Source organism: Sceloporus occidentalis, unplaced genomic scaffold, assembly GCF_023333645.1.
Source record: "Sceloporus occidentalis isolate IW3139 unplaced genomic scaffold, rSceOcc1.0.p SCAF_6, whole genome shotgun sequence".
Taxonomy (NCBI): domain Eukaryota; kingdom Metazoa; phylum Chordata; class Lepidosauria; order Squamata; family Phrynosomatidae; genus Sceloporus; species Sceloporus occidentalis.
In genome coordinates this window covers 94756082-94775841 of record NW_028316986.1, presented here as the reverse complement: position 1 = coordinate 94775841, position 19760 = coordinate 94756082, and the positions used below count along the sequence as shown (strand labels likewise).

General features: G+C 41.7%; 1 protein-coding gene across 7 annotated transcripts in view; it reads right to left on the bottom strand.

Moving 5' to 3' along the window:
- PTPRK (protein tyrosine phosphatase receptor type K) overlaps positions 1 to 19760 on the bottom strand; it is a 468792-nt gene that overhangs the window by 311891 nt on the left and 137141 nt on the right. The window lies entirely within an intron of this gene.

The following is a 19760-nucleotide window of genomic DNA, read 5'->3' as shown; positions in this document are numbered from 1 at the left end:
CACAGTAATTGATCTAGACATGTAACATTTGGGTAAAGCTAAACAATTGTGGTCCCACTTAAAATACAGCTTCAAAAGAAAAGAAATCAATGATTTGCTCTTAGATGTTAAAAATGTACAGAATATTGCAAGATCTTACTTGCCCACAAGTTCAGATAGAAATAATTGGTTTTAGTATCTTTATTAAATGAACAGTACTCCTTCTCCCAGTAGGGGCTGCCATCGTAATGATAGAGCACTGTACTTAACAGCAGGAGGCCAAGTCTCATGAGGTAGAGTGGGCTTGAGAACATTATAGTCCCATTATCTGCCATTAAAAAGAAATCAGGCAGCAAGTGTCAAAACAGAGTTAAGATAAATTCTGTTCCAAAGCATCAGCTACATATACAGCATACAGAGAATGACATGGAAGCAACAGGTGCTTTAAGAAGCATATCTTGAATATAAAAAATGCCCTGTTCTTGAAGTAAACCAACTACTACTACAAATGGCCATTACTCTATAGTAGCTAATACTTTCCCTTGTGCTTTTCAGCATCTACATGAAGCTACTGGCAGAGGTCATCTGGAGCTTTAGGCTTGGATGTCATCAGCATGCTGACATCCAACTCTATCCTCTCTTTACAACCAATGCCAGGACACAAGGTATTATTGAATCATTATCTAGATGCAGTAAAGGACTGGATGCGGCTGAACAGGCTAAAGCTTAATCCAGACAACAAGGAAGTCCTGCTGGTTTGAAGGAAAACCATTCTCGGATTGGGACTGCAGCCTGTTCTGGTTAGGGTTGCTCTCCCTCTGAAAGTTGCTTGGGGGTGCTCTTGAACCCAGCTCTGCTCATGGAAAGTCAGGTTGCTGCAGTGCCAGGAGTGTCTTTCTCTAGCTTTGGCTAGTGTGCCAGTTGCCTTTTGTTCGGAAAGGCAGATCTGGCCCAGTGCTTCATACTTTTGTTTCCTTTCAATGAGACTGTCCCTTGAAAAGTATTTGGAAGCTACAGCTAGAACAAAATGCAGCTGCCAGAATGGTGTCAGGTATTGCATTTTAGAGACCACACAACATTGGTCCTGCAAGAACATAACTGGCTTCCAATTTGCTTCCAAGCTCAATTCAAAATGCTAGTGTTGCAAGGAGTGGGGAGGCTAGAATAACAGGGGAAAACACACTGGATTTCTTTTCTGCCCTGCTAAAGGGAAGATCAAAGCATCTTAAAAATATTCAATGTATCTTGAAGTAGAATCTCATATAAGCTACTGGTTGGCCAGTTATGACAACCCTGCCCTGCAGCTTGCTCATTTGAAAAGAAAAGTGGCTTGTGTCTTCACTCCACTGTTTTCATCTGTCAGGTAGAAGAAAAAATGGCTGAAATAAGTCAGATGTGTAACTTAAAATTTGTGTGTGTTTCCTGCAATAAAAAATTATTAGACTTAGAGACCTAGGGAGTTCGATATGTTTAGCCTGGAGAAAGGAGCGTTCAATCTTACCTGTGAGATATTTGTTTCCAATAGATAAGGATTTAACATCCTGAATCATGGGTTGTTCCTCCACAATCATTCCCAGGTAGGCAGGAGCAAACTCAAAGCAGAGGGATAACACCCTGGTCATGTGAAGGACAGCCCCCCTTTGTCTTCAGTCACTACAAGCTCTCCGGTAGAAGAATGGACATGAGCCAAAAACACTAAGGTAACAGGAAGAACAAGCACAGACTATAAGGAAAGAACACTAAGAGGTGGACTACTGAGAAGAAGACTCAGTGGTCTAGGTTACTACCATACCGCTATTGCTAAGACTATGGTCAATCTTGGTCTCTTGAGGGTTGAATCTTGTACACCCTGGAAGGGACATCGATCTTCCCGAGTGTAAGGATCCCCTGTCAAGAGTCCATGACCTCTTCACCCTCTTCATCACTTTAACTGTTTTTGGTGTGTGTGTGTGTGTGTGTGTGTGTGTGTGTGAGAGAGAGAGAGAGAGAGAGAGAGAGAGAGAGCCACTCAGGTGAGTAGGATGTTAACTCCTTATCTAATGAAAACGAACAACTCACAGGTAAGATCTAATGTTCCTTTTCCCAATAGATAAGGCTGTAACATCCTTAGGACTTGCCAAAGCCACTCTCATGTGGGAGGGCAGCACTGTTGGGAGTTGTCTCTTTTAGGCTTGAAAAACTTGTTGTAAGACCCTTCGTCCAAAGGTGGCTTCTGCCAACTTGAATACATGCAACATGTAATGCTTCACAAAGGTGGAGGCTGACTTCCAGGCTGCCGCCTTGCAGATGTCTCCCAGTAGAACGCTGGTCATACCGCGCTCCTTGTGGAATGGGCCAGGACCCTGGTCAGCCTGGGAATGTTCATGGTATCGTAGCATGCAACTATGCACACTTTACTCCATTTGCTTAGGGTATCCTTGGAGACTGGGGATGCATGGAGATAAACGGGGCCTCTGAGGCCCTGAAGTCCCTAATTCTTTTTAGATAGATCTTGATCACAAGCCAAACGTCCACGGTGTGCCAAATCTTTTTGAGTTCCTTTGTTGGCCTTGGGCAGAATGATGGAAAGGTCACCTCCTGTGTTCTGTGGAAGGCCACATTGGCCTTAGGAATGAATGTAGAATCCAGGCGCAGCACCACCTAGTCTGATCTTATACAGCACATATCCTTTCTGACTGATAAGGCTCCCAATTCAGAGACCTTGCATGTGGATATGATTGCTGTCAGAAACGGCATTTTTCAGGTGATGTGTTGCTTCCCTCAGTGATTCAAATGAAGGTGCCGTCAAGAGCTTGAGCACTGTGTGGAGGTCCCATGATGAGAAATGATGAGCTGTTGGGGGAATAAGTTGGCGGTATCTTTGATGAACACCTGGACATCCAGTTGGGAGGTCACCTTATCCGGCTGGTTTCCTGAAAGGAAGGAAGCAATTGCCACCATGTATCACCTGACTGTGCTTGGCTTTAGACTTTGGTTGATCCCATCCTGGAAAAATTCCAGCAGGGAGGCCACTGAGGGTCGCTGAAAGTCTACGTGCTTCCATCTGCAGCAGCAACGAAACACTCTGAATGTACAATCATGTATCTTTATGGTGAAGGATGTTCCGGCTACCAGCAATGTGTCTATGACCTTTTTTGAGTAGCCCTTGTCTCTTAGAACACTGCCTTCAATTTCCAGGAGTGTAGTTGTAGTCATTGTATGTGTGGATGATGTATCTAGCCCTGTCGTAGGAAATCTGGGCCTAGTAGTAGCTGGAAATGGTCTGTGCATAAATTGATAATCTTAGAGAACCATGCTCTTCTTAGCCACACTGGGGCTCTCACGTCTGACCTTTGCCAGGACATTGGCAATCAGTGGCAAAGGTGGGAAGATGTAAAAGAGCCCCTTGGGCCATTGCATGATGAGTGCATCCATGGTTTTTGCTCCTTCTATTTAATATCTCGATATGAACTATTACAGTTGAGCATTCAACGGGGAGGCAAGCAGGTCCACCTTGGGAAGTCCCATTTGTGTGATGACAATGCTGAAGATGCCTCTATGCAGGCTCCATTCACTGAGGTCGAATGTCAGTTCAGCTTAGCTAGTCTGCCATCGAATTCAAGTCCTGAAGGTGTCCCGCCTCCAGGGATAGCAGATTTCTCTCTGCCCAGGTCAGCAGTATCTGTGCTTCCTCCATCAGGGACTGAGATTGTGAAGCCTCCTGGCAGTTTATGTGAGCCTTCACCGTGGTATTGTACATCCTGACTAGGATGGCCCTCCCTCTCAAAGATGTGAGAAATCTAATAGAGCCAGTATGATTGCTCTGAGTTCCAGCCAATTGATGCTGTGGAGCCACTCTTCCTCACTCTATAGTCCCTGAGCGAGATGATGGTCGCAATGGCTTCCCATCCCCTTAGGCTGGCATCCATTGTTGTCTGGTTCCTCTCAGAGGTCCATATGGGCTGCCCCTTCTTCACAGCGGAGGACACCCACTAAACCAGGGAGTCCATCACCGCTTTTTACAGTGTGATGGGCAGTGGTCTTCTGGATGTGATCGCTTCCTGGTGAGGTAGTAGGAGCCATTGGAGTGGCCTGCTATGAACATGGGCCTATGGGAGGCACTACATGGTCAAAATCATTAGGCCCTGAAGGTGGGCCAGAAGGGTAGATTGGCCGTGGCCCACCAACGAATGGTATCTATGGCTTTGGTGATAGACTGAATCTGCTCTGGGGGCAGCGTGACTGTCCCTACCTGAGTGTTTATGATTGCCCCGAGGTACTAGATTCTCTGGGATAGCACCAGGAAGATCTTCTCCTGGTTCACTAGGAACCTGTGGAGCTGCAAGGACAGGAGAACCTGAGCCACATCCTGTTGGCCCTTCTGTTCAAATGCTGACCAAACCAGAAGATCGTCTAGGTATGGATAAATGTCTAGATGGTCCTTCCCCAGTGTACCACCAGGGTCACCATGATCTTTGTGAACACCCCGGGGGCCAATGATATCCCCAATGGGAAAGCCCTGTATTGGAAGTGTTAGTTGTGGTAAACGAAATGAAGGAATTGATAGTTTGGTGGGTGAACCAGGATGTGCAGGAAAGCATCCTGCAAGTCCAAGAATGCCAGGAAGTCCCCAGGTTGAAGGGCTTCCAGAATATGTTTGATGGTTTCCATCCGAAATTTTCACTTCCTCACGAAGTGGTTCAGGGCCCTCAGGTTCCCCAAACCATTCTTTTTGGGGACTAAGAAGAGGATGGAGTAGTACCCCTTCCCTTTCTGAGCATTTGGCACCCTTTCTATTGCCCTCACCTGTAGCAGGTATTTGACTGCATCCAGTAGGAAGCAATGTTTAGGGGGGGCTCTGGATTGGGGAGACGCTATGAATAACTTTCTTGGTTTGCGGTTAAATTCTATCTGGTAACAATGTTTTATAGTGTTCAGGACCCACTGGTCCATGGTGGGTGATTCCCATTCCTTTGAGAAATTTATACTTTTTTTGAACATTTTCAAACTGAAGATGCTTGAATCCGTGTATAAAAAATCCGTGCATAAGAAGGGCCGACTGTATTATGTAATAAGCACAAAGAAAAGAGTTGAAGAAGTCAGTACAGTTGGCCCTTCATATCTACAAATGCTTTACCCATAGATTCAAACATCCATGCCTTGAAAATATTTTTAAAAATATATTACTTCCAAAAAGCAAACCCTGATTTTGCTATTTTATATAAAGGACACTGTGATGGGACATTCTTAAAGACTAAGGTTGCTTTTCCCCTTTTATCACAATCCTTAAGTGTATAAGGGCTAAGGTCACAAGTCTCTCTGTTGCAGTATTTTAGTAGCATACATGTTCTTCTGTACAGTTTATAGTAATCACTCTGGTCATAGTCAACAACTTGAAAACAAACAGTAACCTTTATTGAGACATATACAGAAATAAAGGATATTGTGTGAATTAACTACAACTTCACTATGGTTACATTATAATCAAACACTTGGTAAGATTTTAACCACTTACCCTAGTCTCTCCCTAAGTACAGTCTGCCCTTCTTATACACAGATTTAAGCATCCATGGTTTGAAAATATTCAAAAAAGGTATAAATTTCAAATATCAAGCCTTGATTTTCCATTTTTATAAGGGACACCATTTTGCTATGTCATTATATTAAATGGGACTTGAGCATAAACGGGTTTTGTTATCCACGGGGGATCTTGTCCCCTTTATATACTTTGTTATAGCCCCCTAAATTTTACCCCTGACTTATCCACAGGTCATATCAAAATCCATAATTTTGACCCTAAAACCATCTCTCAACTTATGAGGTGGACTTGTACAGAAGTCTATATGGTTATCAAGAACTTACAATTGAGTCCTTTTATATAAACTGATGCTGTAAAATATTATTTTAAATGTTGATTGTATCCCTCCCTCCCTCCCTCCCTCCACACACACACACACACACACACACACACACACACACACACGCATATATGAACAAACCTGAGAATTCAATTCTAGCTAGCATAAACATATTTATACCAAATAAACAATATATCTCAGAGCCATAATAATACACTCACTTGTTGGACAGTGAGTGTTCCCAGCTGCTTACTTATTATGTAAAGGATATGAACTGGCAATGCTCCTGACTTCTCTATCATGTTATTAATGGCTAATCTTATAATAATTTACACTAGTTGTCAAGCTTAAGGACATAGCAAAAAGAAAGGTAAATGGCATGGTGTCATGTGCAGCCTACTTGGCCCAAATTTGTGTCCATCAATGCAGATAGCATTTCTCTTTTGCAACCTGAAACACAGGTGTACAATTTTCTTCAAACAGAATACCTGAGATAATTCCTTCTAAGCATTGTCACCTCTTCATATGTCTAAAATGGGGCTCAACAGCATTCAGACAAATAGAGCTAGGCATCTATCAATGCAGAGACACCAATTAGCCTGCAGTGGGGAATAGAAAGTGGAAAGGACAGCTGACAAAAGCTGCCAGCCCTGAGATGTTTTCCAGCCATATTTAACAGATCAGAAGGGCAACTTTCTTTCTCCCTTCCTTTCCTTCTCAAATCACTGAACCCTCTTCTCCTTTGCTGCCAAGACATTAGTGTCAAGTATTTGATGCTTTGCCAAACAGTCAAATATTGCAGGGCATCCTTTTACAGCATTACAACTTGTTTTGCTCTGTGAAAAGAATTACTGTGGTCTTGTAATGCCTTATTTTTAACTATATACATTGGGCAGAATGGAGGAAAAAAGATAGCTGGATGATGAGCATCCTGTATCTTGACATAGCCGCCATTCCCACAAAGGCTGCTACTTGCCAAACATAATAAAGAAAAAGAAATAAACCCACAATTTCTCATATTCTGGCCAGGAACTCTCCTTCCTTGGCATCCATCTAGAAGAGCATTTCCCTTCAGTCTGATCCCTGACTGGAAACTGTTTCCTGTATTTCTGAGTTCAAGGAAAACTGAACATATTTGTCCATTAAGGACCATTAAGGACCTGTTAAGAGAAGAGATAGTCAACTGGATGCCCCCCCCCCCCCCGCCCGGGTTGTTCAGATTATAATTCCCATCAGCACCAACCAGTATGCTCAATATACATGAATTCTGGGAGTTGATGCCTGACAGGCACTAAGTTGCCTAACTACAGCCAAACAATAATCTTCCTTTTAGGACAGAACTTTTCACAGATGAAATAATTAACATGTATATAAGTATTTTTCCACTCAGCAGATAGCTTTTCTGAAGGGTATCAGTTTTCCACAAGTAAAAATGCTAAAACCAGTATCACTCAAGTTAACTTTTAATTGGTTCCTGAAGCCAATTTTCCTTGCTTTTGTTTTGGTTTCTAAACTTGCCTCATGAAACTCTCATGCTTCCTTAGGGTTGAAAGATTCAAAACAGAAAAACAGCTGCAATGGAATTTGAGCCAGCAAAGATAGGATACCAGGCACACCTGTTTGGTTCATCTTGTACAGGAAGAACCTGAAAGCCGAGAGTGAAGTGAAGTGACAGCTCAGGGGAAGAATAGAAATGAAAAATGATGTAGCTATTAGGAGTGATATAAACATTGTTATAGAGTCATACAATATTATTACTTAGCAATAGCAAGTACATTTCTATACCACTTACCAATGTAGTAAGCAGTTTACAAATTGCAAGCTAATTGCCCCCAACAAGCTGGGTGCTCATTTGAGCAACCTATGGAAGGATGCCAGGCTGAGTTGACCTGGAGCTCCTGGCTGGTACTGAACTCACAACTTTGTGCTTTGTGAATGAGTGGCTGTAGTACAGGCATTTAACCACTGTGCCACCAGGGCTCCCTAAATTGCTAGCAAACAGATACATAACAAGGAGGGGGAAGATGAATTGCTAATCCATTTTATCTTCACATCATGACTTCTCGAACTTAGCACATCAAAATTTGGATTGAGACAATTAAAATTAAAGGCTGTCAGCGGAACTGATGCTCTGAATGGGTGGCTATTTGAAATGTGTTCTCATACTGCTTGAGAGCCTCCCATTGGCACCTTGTTGACACTGTGATCAGAGAATATTGCACTGTTGACCTCTGGCCTGATCCAATGGTCTGCCTTTACAATTCAGAAATGTTACAATTACCTTTGTCGCCAATTTTTATTTTATTTTCTAGCTGCAGGGCCACATTTAAAATTGTCAGTGTTATATATCAGAGATACGCAGTAGAAATGACTTATTTATCTGTGTTAAAGTGATCCTCAGTTTTGAAACGCACACAGCTTCCTTCCTAACAAAACAATTAATCTCTTCTCTGAAGACCTTGTTGAAAGTTTTCTTTTTCTGCTTTGTCTCTCCCCATCCATCCTTCCCCTCAGTTTCCTCTTTTCAACTTTCTAACTATTCAATCTTTACTCAAGCAACCTTGTCTTACAGATCTCCTTTGAGGAAAATTCCCATACTATCTTCCCTTCAACAGAATAGAAATAAAGTAATTTATTTTGAATGCTAATTTCGTTTCAAACAGCTCCATAACATTTTACAGCCCACTCAGATGAAGTCAGGAAATTGCAAGGAATTTAAACCTGAAGATATATACAGTACTTGGCTTTTGTAAATTAATCTCCCAATCTGAGCAAAATGTATCAGACTGCATATTTGCTGCAATGTATTTTATTTGTCCATTTCTATTTTTTGCCAAGTAATACAATTTCTGAACAGGTAAAAGAAATGCAAGCACATAAACAGATTTTATCCTCTAAAATATAGGAAGCAAAATTTAAATTAGTATTCCTTAAAGAAATACAAAAATCAAAATAAGGCAAGCAATGTATGAAGCATCATAATCATTTTGTGCCATCATGGAGCTAAAATCCTACTTACTATAACAACATGAAAAACCCATTTACAATCTATTTCCTTTTTCTCACATACGTATATTGATTCCGCCCCCCCTCGTATTGTTATGAGGTAATCTCATTAAGCTAAACTCCTGTTCTATCATGTTGACAGGTGCAACTATGTGGGGGGGGGGGAGAGAGACAGATGACAGAACAGCTATAAATATAAATCATACAAATACAAAACTGTGTTTATGCTTCTCTCTACAACAGCATACGTAACTCATGGCCCCACCACCAAGTCTCATATCAAACAGGGTCTTCATTCAAACTTCTTATCAGACTCCAGGGAAGTATAAGGAAACTGACAAACTAATCACAATCTGGGATTCTACCACTGGAGTTCCTGGTGGTTCTTTCCTTGGTCAAGGATAACAAAAGAGAAGAAAACCATTTCAGGGAAAGACAATGAGAGCTTCAAATTCCAAATGAGGGTATTTGTGACTGTTTTAGGAACTGGGAAGAGGATGATACCAGGAACTTCATTCACACAACTCTAAGTTGGCCATTAGATGTCATTCACCATATGATCAGGCTGAAGGAAATCACTTGTCATTTGAACCACCTGTACAGTATTTCAACACTCTTCATACATATGTAGTAGTCCATCAATGGAGATTTTTGCATAGCAACACACTCATTGGAACTTCTGTTCAAAAGATGCAGCTGTTACAGATAGCCAGTATACACTTTGGGAAGCTGCAAACATAGCCAGAAACATCTGGAGAGAAGTGCTTACTTGCCCCATCATTACGTCCTGAACCAGCTCCACCCTCATGCTGTCCTCATGCAGGGGAAATACTGGCAACAGGGAAGTGAGCTGAACATGTGTGTAAGTTCTCTCCATGATCAAGAACTTTGTTTCCAAATTCTAAGTGGAGCAGACAAATGTTGCAAGAGTGTGGCCCTGCTCTACTCCTAATACAATTATAACCACATGCTTTTTAATGCTTTTCACCAAGGTTGTACTTCTTTGGCCCTCACAATACACATCCTTCTCAAAGCAGCCTTTTAGTATGACGCTACAGTGTTGTGGTGTCCAACATACAATATCTTACACATGTGCAGCACAAAATCCTCTCCATTTCTAAATTTGGACTCTCGCACCTGTATACCTTTCCTTCTGGACTGCCCAATTTGCACCTCTGATTCTGGGCAACAATATGGCTTGCTTTTGAAGAAACTGATGCATTTCTGTTGCATCATAAACGGGCAGTGTTTACTGAGCTGAACATGATGAAGTGCTGTGCAGAAGCATCATATTAGCCCTGGGTCAAAAATATATATTCCATGTTTACATGAGTCTTCTAATCTACTCTACTGATGGAGACTGTGACCTTCAGTGTAGCTCTTCATAGTAATTAAATTGGGCAACTAACTTCTTGATTTATATTTCAAAGGTCAATTAAGCATGCTGCAATGTCTGGCATGTAATCAAATTGGGAGAAGATTAAAACTTGAGCCATTAATTTTTTTGATAAGTGGTGCAAATATGTATGAAAATGCTCACTAATCTATCACCTTGAGCTCTTTTTCCTGTACCTTCCCCCCTTAATATCAGTCTGTAGTTCTTCCTGTCATGGGAATGCTATGCTCACAATTGAGATTAGTTAATAGGTTCTTGTTAACTCTGTTTTACAAATAGGTTCAGTGTTCTTAAAACAAATACAAAAATATATTATCCATGCAAAAATGGTTTCGTTTTGTAACTCATATATACTCAACTATAAGTCAACTTCATGTGTAAGTTGAGGGCAAGTTTTGTGGCCAAAATTATGGATTTTCATATTATGTGTGGATAAGTCAAGGATAAAACTTAGGGGCATGTAACTAAGGATCTAAAGGATGAAGGAAAGGAAAAAGATGCCAAAGAACTTACAGAATTGTAGCAGGCATTACTGTTTGTGCTCACCTTAAAGGCTGGATGGAAAATAATGGGGGGGGGTGTCAGTGCTTCCAGGGTCAATTACACTTTTACCTTTTACCAGAGATTGGTTCCTTTTTAAATAAGTTAAAATACAGTACTTACATTTATCTTGGATTAGATTGGGGGGGGGGGTCACTTTTTTGACTAAAATTTCTAGGCTTATACATGAGTATAAATAGTAGGAGCTTATCATCTTTGACTATGATGACATATTGATATAACCATGATCTCTGACCAGTGCACTTGAAGACTGCAGTTCAGACTCCAAAGCATAAGGGAACTCCTAGCTCAGGGTGGAGTTGGATGCAGGTAATACAGAACCCATTTAGTTACCCCATTTTAATTTAACAAACACTCAGAGAGGACATGTACAATTCTTGTTACTCTGCTCATATTGATAGCAGAGCTCTGTTACAGAAAGCATTTGTAACCATGTAGGCTCCATCTGAATGTAAAATTCTCAAAGTCTACACCAGCATGGTGTAGTGGTTTGAGCATTGGAATACAACTCTGAGATCAGGGTTCAATTCCCCATTTGGGCATGGAAAACCCAGGATGATTTTTGGCAAGATACACACTTCCAGCTCCAGACTATGACTAGAGACCAGGGTTCAGATAACCACCCAGCCATGGAAACCCAGCGGGTTACCTTGAGCAAGTCACACACTCTAAGCCTCAGATGAAGGCAAAGGCAAGCCCCTCTGAACAAATCCTGCAAAAAAAATGTAAAAAAAAAAAACCATGGTAGGGTAGCCTGTTTTCCTGTTGCACTTGTGAAGGCTATATCCTCTTTCCTGTAGTTTTTCTCTGTCTGCTGTAAAACTGTTAGATATTTACACATTAAGAATGAAAATCTGATTAGATTTGAAGAGGTGGCCAGTTTTCTTGTTCCAATTTACATAATTAGATACAGAATACATAATAAATGTGTTTTAAAAAGAGGAAACTATATAATATCACAGATTTATGTAGAAAACCAAAGAGAATTTGGAGAAAGGGATTATTTCACCTTACTCATGATTTTAATCTTTATACTGAATCATTTTATTATTAGATTTCAGAATTTCACTCTGAGATGGTGGGAAAATATATTAATTGGTTAATAAAAGCAACTCTCTCAGTGATATCCTAATAATGTCAGCCACTGTAACACTAATTCTTTGTTTGTTTGTTTGTTTGTTTGTAAAGAAAAGGTTCTTTGTAAAGCTCCACTGGAGTAGAGGAAGCCAAGAGCAGCTGTGTTCATCCACAGCTTCTGCTTCTGCATTTCTTACTCAAGCTCAACAGCCAAACGATGATTCCTTCTAAATGATCTTTGTATCATTGTAACATAGTGATTCCCAACCTTTCTAATGCCACGACCCTTTAATACAGTTCCTCATGTTGTGGTGACCCCCAACCATAAAATTTTCGTTGCTACTGCATATCTGTAATTTTGCTACTGTTATGAATCAATGTAAATATTAGTTATTATTATTTATTTATTTACAGTATTTATATAATACGATATTAATATCTGATTAATTAATTAATTATAATTATTATCAAACACTAATTATTAATAATTACTACTTAATTATTGTTATTGGCTAATTATTATTAATAATTAATATTAATACTATTAATTCCATCCTCTGCTGCCACCACCCTGCTCTTTCTTGGGAGAAGGCCAAGCAGTGGAGGAGCCTTGAGCAGGGTGACCAGATGTCATAACCAGAACCGAGGGAAAGAAACCACAAAATGTAGGATATTGAAGAAAAATGTAGATGACATTACAAAATAAAAGCTAAAAACAATAATATAAATCCACAAAATTTTAATGCACAAAAACCCTCCTAATACCCCCCTATGCTATTGTGCTCCCACCCACCCCCTCCTCCTCCTGGCAGCCCCCTCCTTAGAGGTGAGTCAGTTGGAAAAGCACATCTCACTCCAGAACAGAAGTATACTTTAGCAGTTTGCACTCTATGTCTTTTCAATTTATAATAACAGCTACAAAACTGAATAATGGTAATAGCATATGGGCCACTTAGGTCCAAAACACACTGCAGAAATAATCCAGTTTGAGGCCACTTTAACTGCCCTGGCTCAATGCTAAAGAATCCTGGCAACTGTAATTTGTGAGACATTTAGTATACTCTGTTAAGAGAGTTCTGGTGCCACAAAAAATGCAGCTCTCAGGATTCCCTAGCACTGAGCCAGGGCAGTTATATCGGTCTCAAAATGGATTATTTCTGCAGTGTGTTCTGGACCTTACTTTTTGAAAAATAGTCCAGATTTAAATGTTGCTTTAAAAATTATTTCCATCTCCCAGCTATAAGCTGGTTGGAGAGAAATGAGAGTGTTGGGGGGAAGGACTGTCAATATATTGGGTGATGCATTCTGGGGTATGTACAATTTGTTGCCAAGTAAGTGGTCCTGGGCAGGTCACACTCTCAACCTCAGAGAATGGTAATGGCAATCCCCCTTTGAAGAAACTTGCCAAGAAGACCCCATAAGGTTGTCTTAGGTTCGCCATGTCGGAAAGGAAAGACACACAAGAACAACAACAAAAGTCTGCAATTATTTCGTATTGGTACATGGGAATAGGAGCCAGGGTAATGTAGTGGTTTGAGAGTTGGACTAGGACTCTAAGACCTGGGTTTGATTCCCCATTCTGCTATGAAACCCACTAGGTGCCTCTGGGCAAGTCACACTCTCTCAGCCTCAGGGGAAGGTTAATGGCAAACCCCCTCTGAGCAAATTTTGTCAAGAAAACCCTGTGATAGGCTTCAAGAAACAGCCAGTGTGGTGGAGTGATTTGTGAATGGAAGACCAAGGTTTGAATTGCTGCTTGGCCATGGAAACCCATAGTTGTCTTAGGCAAGTCACATTCTCTCAGCCTCAGAGGGAGATACTGGCAAGACCACTTCTAAATAAATCTTGGCAAGAAAACCCTGTGACAAGCCTTCCTTAGGGTCACCATAATTCAGAAACAATTTGAAGACACCGAACAACAAGAGCAGTAACACCACTAAAAGCCCCTCACCAGCCTTCACACTGGGATGCAGCCATCCACAGGGGCAGGGAGCTTGGGGAGCCAGCAATGCCTGGGAAACTTTACCTCAGAGCTGCGCCTGAGGAGAGCCCAGAAACTCCCACTGCTGAGGGGGAGCAGGAGGGAGCAAAGAGGGAGGGAACGGAGCAAACTTACAATCCCAGAAGTGGGGGAGGAAAGTTTCCTCTGCCGCCAGAGAGCATGGCCCAGTGCCCTCCTGAGCCTCCTCCTCCAGCCCCTTCCAGCTCAAGCGGCTGGTGTGAGGCTTTTGCCCCATGAACTTGGCCATCCTGGCTGCCAGTTTTGGTTGCTGGGAAAACTGGTGACAGGCTGACATCCACTATGGCTGGGACAAAAGCCACTTCGATACCAGCCTCTGTTCAGTAGCCCTGCAGTGCTGGGCTTTGGTGTCTCCCCAGGAGGAGACCTGAGTTTGATTCCCTGCTCTACTACGAAACCCTCTGGGTGACTTTGGGCAGGTCATACTCTCTCAGCCTCATCAGAAGGCAATGACAAACTTCTTCCAAGGAAATCTTGGCAAGAAAACCCCATGGCTAGGGTCGCCTCAGGGTTGTCATAAGTCCAGAAGAACTTGAAGGGGATGGGCGGGTGTGTGTGTTAAACGCTGGCTCCCACTGCATGCCTCAATCCACTCAACAGGAGGCAGCTGCAGCAGCACCAGACCTCCCCGGAGGACATTGTCACCAGCCCCAGAGCCCCCAGAGCAGGACAAGGAGGAAACAGCAGAGGAGGAGCCCTCCCTCAGATGGTGCCCCTGGCCCTCTTCTCTGTGACAGAGACAACAGTGGAGGGGACGCAGCAGTGGCGATGTTCCATCCTTCCCTTCTCTTCCCCTGATCACCCCTCCTCCAAGCCCAGGCAAGGCACAGACAGGCTGTCTTCTGTCTCCCCAACGGGCGCCAGCAGCCCAGTGCCCTTCTTTCTTCCTCGCCGCTTCCTCCACTTGCCTGCCTCAACGGCTCCTCCTCACCCATGGCACCCAGCCAGGTCTCCGCCTCCCTGCCTTTCTCAATCATCTCCTTCCCTCCCTTTGCTTCACTTAGCATCCTCAAATGGAGGATGTTTTGCAATTCTTCCCAGACTCCTCAGAGAGGTTGGCCTCCCTCTCTTGCTGACGGCAAGTCGGATGGCAGACTGAGGGGTTTTTTATGATTGTTTTAATTTGTTTTAATTGTATGTGCTGTTTAACTATGTAATGTATGTATAGTTTTTACCATGTTGTTCACCGCCCTGATCAATGGAAGGGCGGTATATAAATAAAAGTTTTATTTATTTATTTATTATTAAAATGTAGGACTTGTCCTAGGAAAAGGAAGATGTTTGGTGACCCTGCCCTTGGGAGGCAAACAATTGCATTTCCTCCTCCTCCTCCTCCTCCTCCTGGCTGTTTCCTGCAGACCCCCAGGAATCCTGGCGGGGGGGCGGGGGGGTAAGACTCTTAGGTGACCCCCATGAGAGGGTTGGGTGACCCCCAAAGGGGTCCCGACCCCCAGGTTGGGAACCACTGTTGTAACAAAATATCAACTGAAGAAGGAAGAGAAGGTGATGCCTCTTAGATGCTCTCAGTGGGAGTTGAGGAATGAGGGCTGTGTGAAGTTATTTCCAGGCGCATCTATAGGAAAGGATGGTAGTTATGTGGAACTAAGAAGAGAAGGTGAAGGTGTGTTATCAGGTAAATCAGTGGAACAGCATTTGATTATAACCCTTGTTTCTTGTATCTGTGGAATGTGAATAGTTTTGTTCCCATTTTTAATGGAGAGACAGTGAAGGTCAAGCAGAGTTGTGTCACCGTTAGATTCTGTTTCTTCCTTATGCTGGTTAGTGACACATGAAATCCATATGCACATGAGAGCTATATATACATGAAATCAATAGCTGATGAGAACTACCCATCAGTATACCAGTCAGTGTGTTTATTACACACTGCTCCCTGGTAGTACTTTCTCTAAACGTCACATAGAGATTCCCTGCCTCAGCCCATGGGATGCAAATGATGTGGTGAAAACAAAAAGAAGGGTGCCACATATAGAAAATGGAATTTTTGACTGAAGGGAATATCTGGTGACACTTCAGCACAGTGAAATTATCTGTGGTCAGTTTTAATGCATGACAGTATTTGAAGGTATGGTTGACCTAACATAACAATTTTACTGGATTCTCAAATCTTCCAGCATATAGCAAATCCTTGTATATTTTAATCAATTTTATTAACAATTACTGTCAGTACTGCATGAACAAAGAAACCTGTGACATTCACTATTAAGTAAAAGGTTCTAACAAAGTTGAACATATAAATGTAGCCCAGTGTGATTTGTATAAAGAGCATTGTCCTCTTTCATGTGCAAAAAAGTGCTGTTCTACTTCCTCCAAAACATATTAACTAAGTGCTTTACAAAGAACATTTGTGAAAGTATGTATTTGATAAATATTAACTAAAGTCACTTCTAATAGTTGATTTACTGTTACAAAGGATTCATTCTAGAACATGTCAGCAGGTTATTAGTTTGGGGCAGAACTTACTGTAACAGCTATAGTTTAAACTACGGCTTAAAAGTTAAGTTTTTAAAAATCTGAAATTGACATATGGATGCTAATGCTCTCTTTGTTGGAGGAGCTTATGATTTTTATGTCTCTAAAAGAAGCAAGTATACCTTAATTATTTTCAAAAGCTAATTGAATTTGTATGCTTTTCTTACTCCTCCAGAGTGGACTAAAATTTTTATAATTTGTATTGTATTACGATTTTACTGTACACCGCTATGATCATCGCGGAATAGCGGTCTATAAATAAAACATATTATAAAGGAGTGAAAATTACATGCAATCATATTGTCTCTGACCTTCATGTTACTTAGATAGTAACTACTTCCAGGCTTATTTCATTGTTAAGAATCAATTATTACTAGCAAGGTGGAGAGTCTTTTACTTTTTAGGCCCATTTCATACTTAATCAAGACCATTTAGTACTGAAAAATTAAGAGTGGAATAAAACTCAGACCTGGCACTTTCTTAATTAATGTTTCCATCCACGTTACCTCCTGTAAGGTAGATTATGAGAGAGAGATTACTTCTCCTTGACCTCTGGGTTTTATTTTTTGTAATAAAATTAATTATGCAATGAATATCTTTAAATTGTGCATTTCCCTAACTTCTTTCAGTATAATTGGCTACACAAAGTATCATCCTACATTGTAGATTTCACTACACATTTTAGAAATTATACTTTTTTCAGAGGGAACTGTAGCCAGGTTGTCATGTTCTCTTCTTTAATTTAATAGGTATATGCTGGGGGTAGGGGATAGATTTGCTCACTCTGTCCTTCTCTTTGTCATGCCCCATGTATTGCATGTGAAATTCACCATGGAAAACGCCTTTTGTATCCATTTAGGCTCTCTGCAAAATGGAGATCTCTGACTTTTTAAGAGTTTTGCATTCAGGTGAAGACTGTTGTTGTGTGCCTTCAAGTCATTTGATTCCTCTGCAAAAAAGCAGAATATAAATAAAGCCCCCTGGCAATGCCTGCCCTGAGCGAGGGCATTAGATCTTGCAAAGGTTCCTTGGTGGCTGAAGAGAGGGCCCCTGGTACTCACCCCTTTTCCTGTGCCTTCTGGCTGGCTTGCCTCTCTGACCCTGACCCTGTTTCAGGCTGGGCAGAGGTGATGCAGAGAAACTCTTTGCCATGGCCTTTGGCTGTCCTGTCCTCTGAACCCTGGCCCTAAATGGGCTGGGCAGAGATGATGAGAAGGGAAGTTTCCATAACTTCTGGCCAGCTGCCTCCCTAATCCCTGGCCCTGAACAGGCTGGGTGGAGGTGATGTGGAAAAAAAGAGACATGGAGGGGATACCCCTCACCATCTGTTTCCACAGCTCCCATGTGCTGTAAAGCTGTTTTCAGAAATCCCCTGTGCTCCCACCATGAAAGTGGGGCAGCTTTGGAGGAGAGGGAGAGTCATTGGCAAAGCCAAAACCTTTCTCCAATCCTGGGAGCCCTCGCCATATTAAGTCTTTCTTCATGCTTCCAAGGCAGCAAGAGAAATGAAGAGAAGGAAAAGGACTGGAGTAGCTGTAGTGAAGAAATTGCAGAGCAACAGCAAACACTGTTAAGGAAAAAGCAACATGGGATATACAGTGAAAGAAATAAAACATGTATGTGAGAGTCAGGATGACTCAGCAAAAGCAATTAGGAGCCACACAGGTGTAAAAGGTAATGTAATTAGCAAGTCCTAAATGCCAAGGACAGAAATGCAAAGTGGATAATTGAACACACCTGAGAATTGTTAAGTGGACAAGGTGAAATGATGAAATCATTAATTATGGGATGAACCAAGAGAACCAATGAAAATGGTTGTACACGCCCACTGGGTGGAAACTGACAAGAGTGGGTGGTGTTTTCCAATGGCTATAATAACTGCTATGAATCCCAATGTATTTTGTGGGTAGTTGTGGAGTATTTGTTTATAGTAGAATAAAGTAGATCTTTTATATAAAACTACTGAGTTGTCTGGTGTCTTGGGTGAAGATACAAGAGCCAGCTGGATCCTGAAGAAGTGTGAAGACTTCTGTGGAAGCAAGAGTGAGAAGGCTTGGAGAGTTTGTCAGGGTCTTCAGCCTATTCTCTGTAACTCTGCTGCTTTAGAGCAAAGCTTTAACCACTGGCCAAAACTGGTCAGCGCCAGTGCGTAACAAGGTGGTGAGTTCGAGCCAGAGGTGAAGAGCTACAACTCCCATCATCCCTGATCCTACTGGAGTGATAGGGAGGACAAGACTGGACTTCTAGGGTTAGCTCCACCCACCTGGGGTCACCTGAAGGTCTCTCTTCTTTACCTCCTGCCTATTGGAGTGAGTGGGTGGAGCATAACCCAAACTACAGGATGTGGGGCTCTTATCTACTGGGAAATATATTATTATTATTATTATTATCATTATGAATTTACAGTAACCCTAAGGCAACCCTATTGTGGGGTTTTCTTGGCAAGGATCAGAGGGAGTTTGCCTTTACCTTCTTCAGAGGCTGACAAAATGTGACTTGCCCAAGGTCACCCAGTGGGTCTCCAACACTGAGCATTGATATGAACCCTGATCTCCAGAGTCCCAGTCCAATGCTCAAACCACTATACTACATGGGCAACTTGTTGTTGTTGATGATGTTGTGCACCTTCAAGTTGTTTCTGGCTTACGGCAACCCTAAAGCAAACCTATCATGGGAGCTTCTTAGGCTGGGAGTGTGTGACTTGTCAAAGGTCACCCAGTGGGATTTGAATCCTGGTCTCCAGAATCTTAGTCTAATGCTCAAATCACTATACCATGCTGGTTCCTGGATGGCTTGTAACTCTCAACTAAATAAACATAATTAGACCAAGTAGACATAATTAATTATTGGCATATTATTAGATAAGTGCTGATTCTAACAAGTCTGACTACAAGCAGTTACAAAATGATGTACCAAAGTACCAACCAATAAAGGGTCCATAAAACAACCTAAAATGTTAGCTGTAGCTTCAGAAATCCCTCATTTTTTTCATAACATAACAGCTCTAAAACATGCATGGACAGACCTGTAAAAGATATCTGACACACATCTCTGTGTCTATGATAAAGCTTACAAAATCAGAATGCTTTCCTGATAAAATGCACACAGCACCCCAAAGCAATGTCTTAATTTCCCCCAAAGCCCATCTAAATCTATAACTTGCATAGTAACATTAAAACATGTTTAATGATGGTGATTCCTAAAATAAAATGTGTTTTGCATTTATTCATTTGACTCTTGACAAAATATATTTCTTTTGCTAAACAAATAGTAGTGACAATTTTAAATGATTCATTTTTAAATGATTTTGAAGAAGTCAACAGTGAGGTGTAAAACAAGCTCAACCCACAGTAAGATGAGAAGACATAAGTACAGTATGGCATAGTAAAACAGT